Consider the following 7644-nt stretch of genomic DNA (forward strand, 5'->3'; position numbering starts at 1 on the left):
TCCATATTCCACTACATGTCAGACTCAGATTTGCAAAAGCGGCGAGGAATCCTGTGGCACTTTATAGACTAACAGAAATGTTGGAGTATCCAAGTGTCGGAGCATCCATGATGGCTGTGTGTTTAGAGCACATAAGTTCTTATTTCTGGTTCCTTAGGTTTGAATTCCATCTGCCTTGTTACTTAGCCGAAAGTACTGTGTGACTAATAAACAACACAGCAGTAAACCCAGAAAGTATTAAACTGCCACCTAGTGGAGCTTTGGAGAATTTGTTAGATAAAATGAGAATGGAGTGGGTTAGGACTTTTACTGGAATAATTTATCTTGGGGTATGTCTAGACTACATGCCTCTGTCGCCAGAGGTATGTAGATTAGGCTACCCGGCATAGGAAAATGAAGCGGCCATTTAAATAATCGCCGCTTCATTTAAATTTAAATGGCTGCTGCACTGAGCCCATCAGCTGTTTGTCGGCTCAGCGCGGTAGTCTGGAAGCTCTGCGGTCGACATCAATGGCATTTGTCGACCTCCCAGGTAAACCTCATCCCAGGAGGGCCCCAACTTAAGTGTGGTTGCATATATATGCAAATATATGCAAATAGCTTCCTTCACAAGGACAGGAATGAATACAAAGATTAAGGCAAGACTAGACAACACGCAGGCCCCATTTAAGTAGTTCGATTGGTATTAATAAAATGCAATATTTACCCAATTTCCACCCATATGACACTTTTAATGATCAGTGACAGTCCAGAAATGTATCTAGAAAAACGCATACAGAAGACCATTATATTGACTACTTTTTTGTTTTGTCTCCCACCTGAGGGCCATGTGTTGAACCCCGCATAATCCCAAACTGCACCGCGGGCTGCAAACAAACAGGCTCTGGGCTGCATGTGGCCCACCGGCCGCGTGTTGAGTAGCCCTGTCATAGACTAATTGCCACGCAGCTAAAATTTAAAAAAGAAACATGGTCCCTGCTCCCAAGGTATTTAAAATCTAGTATATAGAGCATGTAATCTCATCTTTCTTACCGTGTGATGGCAAAGCAAAACTGCACAGCTTATCGATGATTTTAAAATGTGCTAGCAATTTAAACATTCTATTTATATTGTTACACACAGCAAGCAAAAGGCACTAGCACTGTGTGGCATTAGTATAGGCACACTCAGCTCAATGCAATGCTTTATAAAGTACTTTGAGGATAGGGAATATAGACATATTTAAAATAGAAACATGCTAACCTTACATAAAAAATGCAACAGTATAATAAAAAAAAGTCCATCTTAGTGTTCTGGAGGTTAACTAACTTAACATCTGATCTCCTGGGTCTTACTATTATTACTGTGTGTGGTATATACCACCATGCACATTATATGGGTTAGAATTAGAGCAAATAACATTTTCCCCGCTGTTGGAATTCTTGCATTAGGTGTTGCTTCTCTGTTATTAATCTTGCATATGTCATTTACGATATATGTAGGAAAGTGTTGCATATAGTCGAACTCACCTGCATTCCTTCATGCCAACTGTTCATCTCAGAAGTGAAGATATAAAGTTTTTTTTTTTCAAATATATCCAAAGATTTCTAGAATTTATTTTAAAATCTGGGGAGCTTATTATAAAATACAAGATATAGTATTATAGTTAATATGTGAGGTTATGTCTACACTGCGGGACACAGTCAAATTAAGATAAGTAACTTCAGCTACGTTCATTGTGTAGATAAAGTTGAAGTAGTTTACCTCGGCTTTTAGCGCTGTCTACGTTACAGGAAGTCAAAGGAAGAACACTCTTCCTTTGACTTCCCTTACTCCTCATGAAATGAGGGTTACTGGAATCGACAGGAGCCCCCCCCCCCCCCCCGTCGCCCCCCCCCCCCCCAGTTTGAATTAGCTGTCTTAACTCAACTGCTAATTGAAACCCTGGAAGATTGACCACAGTAGCTTTGATCTTCCTCTGCAGTGTAGACACACCCTTTACTGACCCACTATCATTATAATAAAGGTTTGTTTCCACCACCATTACAATGAAAGATTGCATTTTAAAAGGATATATAGAAGCTCAGATATTAAATAAAAATTATAGAAAGACAAAATTTTCGTACCAATATAAACATTACTTTCTCCTAGGAAACATGCAAAAGTAATAAGAAAGCAATAGGCCAAATTCTGATTTGTTACACCAGCATAAATCTGGATTAAATCCCCTAGGGTGTGTCTAAACTACATGGCTCCGTAGCCCCATTCGTAAGTGCAGATCCGACGTAAGGCTTGATCTTACGAGTTCTGTCCAAAATGCCACCACGTTGGGGACTACTGGTTTAAATAATCATTGCATGGATGAGGAAGACTCACAAAGAGTCTGTCCATCATCCACACCAGAGTGACACGGTGATTTCACCACAGTGGTAACAGACCCGATCTCTCTGTGCGCTATTGTGGAGCAGCAGGGAGCCTGACTCAGTCTCTCAGGGAGGAGAGGCCAGTGGTGCCTCTATTTAAATGGTTCTCAAACTTTTTGGCCTGTGGATCACCTGGCTCAATGTAAACCTTTCCATGGACCCTCAGTTGCTAATGGAAACTCACCGTTAATTACATAATTATGCCTGAGCCATTTTGCTAGTGCTGCATCCAGAGGCGTGAGGTGTCTTAGTTGGGGGCCACATCAGTGAGGTTTGGAGAGGAGTTTTTTTTGCTTCTCACTTGTGTGGTCCCCAACTGATTTTTCTGTGGGTCAGTAGCCCCCGACCCACAAAAGGTTCCCCACTCCTGCTATAAATAAAGAAAACAAGGAAACCTTTTGTGTTGGACATAATAGTTTATTTTATTTAAAATGAAGTTTGATAAACTAACATGAGAAAGTTAAAATGCTAACTCTGTTTAATAATTTAAATTAAACTGTTCTCCCTGGCTGCAACTGGTTCCGAAAATATGGTCACCATGCCCAGCTTGCCCTTGCCTCCCCTCCCCTCTCGTTCTCCCTGGCACACAAGACCTGTGAATAAGTTAAATCTTGGTACGCCGCTTCTGAAAGTTTGCCGACCCCTGCACTAAAAGGTAAGATCTGCATCTTTCTTTATTAATGAAACTGTTCTAAGTAGGACTATCATTGCTTTAAAAAGTATCACCGGTACTCAGACCCGTACATAAAAGTGAATACGTCAAATCTTGGCACTTCACCTCTGAAAGGTTGCTGACCCCTGATCTACATGGTGCTTGATCCTGTCATGAGGGAAGGGGACTTGATGATATCTTGAGGTTCCTTCCAGTTCTAGTATTCTGTGATTCTACTCATAGGTACTCTGTGTAGACAACATTTCAGAACAACTTTGCACTAAAGAGCTCTTTCCCCCACAAACACATCCCAAAATAAAGATTAAATCACTTTAATTTGACTATCCAGCGAAAGCCAGGAAATGTTCCTTTCAGGCTCAAATTCTGACGCATGCTCTAGTGTCTTTGTTTTCTTCCTTTCTTTGCTGGTGTTAAAAACAGTGTGTCACATGCAGTGCTAATATTCAATTTCCTGAGTCTGAGTCAGAGCCTTAACATTAATTAAAGACAGGTTTTGTGTTTCATAGTGTAAGAAAGGTGTGTGCTACTCCTTATACTCAGCAAGCTGATACAGGGGAAGCGGGCAGGGTTTTCACGGCAGAGGTCTGCACTGCATATTGGCTAAAAATCTAAAACTTGAAATTTCACACAAATGAAACAGAACTCATTTGCACATTATTTTTCTTTCTTTTGGTGGCCTAAGCCTCTGTAGGGGCTAAAGTGAACATACAATAGCTTAGTTTTGAGATACATTTACCTTACCAGAGAGGGCATGACAATATCCTAGGGTATGTCTACACTACAAAGTTAATTCGAACTAACGGACGTTAGTTCGAATTAACTTTGATAGGCTCTACACTAGTGCTCCGCTAGTTCGAACTTAATTCGAACTAGCGGAGCGCTTAGTTCAAACTAGGTAAACATCATTCTACGAGGACTAAGCCTAGTTCGAACTTACTAGTTTGAATTAAGGGGTGTGTAGCCCCTTAATTCGAACTAGTGGGAGGCTAGCCCTCCCCAGCTTTCCCTGGTGGCCACTCTGGCCAACACCAGGGAAACTCGTCTGCCCCCCTCCCGGCCCCGGACCCCTTAAAGGGGCACGGGCTGGCTACGATGCCCGTGCCAGGTGCAAGCCTGCCACCAACCAGCTAGCAGACCCTGCACCTGGCACGGCTCGAGCCAGCCACCCGATGCCCCCCAGCCCTCCCCCTCTTCCCGGGACCAGGCTGGCGGCTCCCGGGAGCTTGCCCGGGACCGCAAGAGGCGGGCACCCGCCTGGTCTAGTGCGGACATCATGGACCTCGTCCACGACCTCCGCACTAGGCACAGGAAAGTAGCCGTCTAGGGCAGGAGAACTGCCAGCCTGGCCACCCAGGAGCAGGTGTGCATGAAAACCAAGGTGGTCCACTGAGACCCCCGACCCTGAGCTTATAATGGCCGTACTGGGTCAGACCAAAGGTCCATCTAGCCCAGTAGACTGTCTGCTGACAGCGGCCAACCCTAGGGACCCTGGAGGGGATGGACCGAAGACAGTGACCAAGCCATTTGTCTCGTGCCATCCCTCTCCAGCCTTCCACAAACTTTGGTCAGGGACACCACTCCTACCCCCTGGCTAATACCACTCCATGGACCCAACCTCCATCACTTTATCTCACTTCTCTTTAAACTCTGTTCTAGTTCTAGCCTTCACAGCCTCCTGCAGCAAGGAGTTCCACAGATTGACTCTTTGCTTTGTGAAGAACAACTTTCTGTTACTAGTTTGAAGCCTGCTACCCATTCCTTTCCTTTGGTGTCCTCTAGTCCTTCTATTATGGGAACTAATGAAGAACTTTTCTTGATGCACCCTCTCCACCCCACTCATGCTTTTATAGACCTCTATCCTATCCCCCCTCAGTCTCCTCTTTTCTAAACTGAAAAGTCCCAGTCTCTTTAGCCTCTCTTCATATGGGACCTGTTCCAAACCTCTGATCATTTTAGTTGCCCTCCCCTCTCCCACCCTCTCTCTTCCCCTCTTCCACCTCCTTTTCCCAGTCTCCCCGAGTTTTGTTTAATAAAGAGAGATTCTATTTTTGACCACATGTTTTCTTTATTTTGTATATCAGGAAGGGGGGCTAGGGAAGGGTAAGTGGAAGGAGGTGAGGGAGGAATGGGGCACGAGCCCCCGATGGGGAGGACTGGGCTGGCTCTGCGGGCTTCTCGGGGTGGAAGCTCTCCTGCAGGCCCCTAATTGCCCCCTCTCCCCAGATGGCAGCCTGCGGCAAGTGCAGCCAGGCTGATGGCCGAGTGCTGTGATGTGCCGAGTGTGGGCACTCAAGGCACTCCAAGACAGGACTGCTTTGCAAGCAGGGCACCCCTGAGAACTGTCTGTCCGGGGTGGGGGTCGGGTCCCTTTAAGCACAGCCCTCGGCTAGCCTGAGGCAGCAGCTCCACACTCTAAGTCCTCATCTGATGCCCTGCCGGCACTGCTTCCGGCCATCCTTAACCCCGGTTCAGGGTCCACTTAATGTGGACATGCTAGTTTGAATTAGCAAAACGCTAATTCGAACTAGTTTTTTAGTCTGGATGTATTAGTTCGAATTAGCGCTGTAGTGTAGACATACCCCTAGTTGATACAGAATGTTTCCTCCTGAAGGTTCTTATAAGTGTTTCAGAAACTTTGCATACACTTACAGAGGAACTGCAATCCAATATTGAAATGCAGCCACTTCTGGCTTGGAGAGAAGCAACTGTTTAGCAGCACCCAGCAAAACTTCAACAGTTTAAGACGAAGACTCCAGGGATGCCACATAACACATGAATAGTACATCCGCAGTTGCACTGTGGTAACTGACAGTTTCAGGAGCTGGTCCTGCATCATAGTCTGCACATCAGAAACTAAATTCAATGTGACACACGTGAAACAGTGAGCATTAAAAGAATGAGAAATACTACTAATAAGAATCTTATTAAATTCCTAATGATGCATCAAGTAGTTAAATGTGCATGCATTTTTAACCTTCGGCATTGGAACCTCTTTATTTAAATGCTGCAGAATTAGAATGAAAAATACCAGGATTTATCACAGATTTTTAAAGTTAAAGGGGATCGTGAGTATCAGGAGTACTTCTCATTAGTATGAATATGCAGAAAAGTCACAAGCTTGTTTTCTCTTTGTCTATGCTTAACCCCCCCCTTTCCCCACACACGTTTTCACACATCTGCACTTACTTTGGTGGAAGCAACTGTGGGAACATAGTACTTGTGGCTGTCAGAGAAAAATATAATAGAAGGCTTCTGTTTCTAATACTGTGTATGTTCTCTATAGGCAGTGTGGCATCCACATGACTCCCCCATGTACCAATAGAAAGGTGATAGCTGTGGCTTTCAGTATTCTTTACCTTTTCCTCTCTTAGCACAGAGTGAATGCCACAAGCTGGCAATAGCAGCAACTAGGAGATAACGGTGATCAACACTAAGGCTATGTCTACCCTATATAGGGTATATCTACACTGCATTCCTCTTTCGAGAGAGAAATGCAAATGCAGCGGTTATTTCGAAATGCGGTTATTTTGAAAACAAACCCTTCTTTTGAAATAACCGTTAAACCTGATTTTATAAGGAGTAAGGGTTATTTCAAAAGAAGGGTTTGTTTTCGAAATAACCACGTCTACACAGCATTTTTTATTTCAAAATAGGGTATTTCGAAAAAGCGGACAGATGTGATTATGCAAATGAAGCACAGAAAATTCAAATCTGTGCTTCATTTGCAATTTCACTCGGCTGCATTTGCATTCCTCTCTAGAAAGAAGAATGCAGTGTAGACATACCCTTAGAGATTATTTATTTCAAAATAATAATCCCCAAAATAACTATTTTGAAATAGCACGTCCACACTACAAGTCCCCATCACAGTAGCACAGATTCATATCAGAATAGAACGTCCATGCTGAATGGAGTCTGAATTGCATGTAAAGCCACTGGAAGCACTTCCTGTAGCTGTTTGCTGAGGCTAGCTGAGACTCGTGCTTAAAAGGGCTTATCTCTACCGCTGTCTCTCACAATCCTCTTCTCCACCGCCTACCTCCTCGAGGATCAGGTAACTCACAATTCGTGCTCTGGTTGCCCTTGCGGATGCCACAGCACTTCCAACATGGAGCTGGAGCTGCTGCAAAGCTTCCTGCTGCACTTCATGACACAGTTCATGCAGATTGCCCTCATGGTGCTGAAGGCGCACAATGACCCACTCAGAATGGGGGACCTCCTCACCCAGGCTGGGGTGCTTCTCATGTACAATGTTCTGTCCTGTCCTCTCCTGCACACAGTGCAACCAGGAGCAGCCCGAGGCCAGCTGTGGCAGCTGGCGCCCCAAGCGGGCGGCACAATTGGCACCCCCCCGCACGGCCATCAATGGCCGTGACATCATCACGGGGCACCCTAGCGCCCCGTGACATCATCATCAGGCACCCAGGCCAGCGGCACTGTAGGCAACTGCCTACTTCGCCTAGGCTCACGGGCCACCCCTGAGTGCAACGCTGCTTGTGACAACAGGAGAACAGTTTGGATTGGTGGGACCACATCATCATGAAGCAGTGGGATGACCAACTGTGGCTT

The sequence above is a fragment of the Pelodiscus sinensis genome, chromosome 4 (assembly GCF_049634645.1).
Source record: "Pelodiscus sinensis isolate JC-2024 chromosome 4, ASM4963464v1, whole genome shotgun sequence".
Lineage (NCBI taxonomy): Eukaryota > Metazoa > Chordata > Testudines > Trionychidae > Pelodiscus > Pelodiscus sinensis.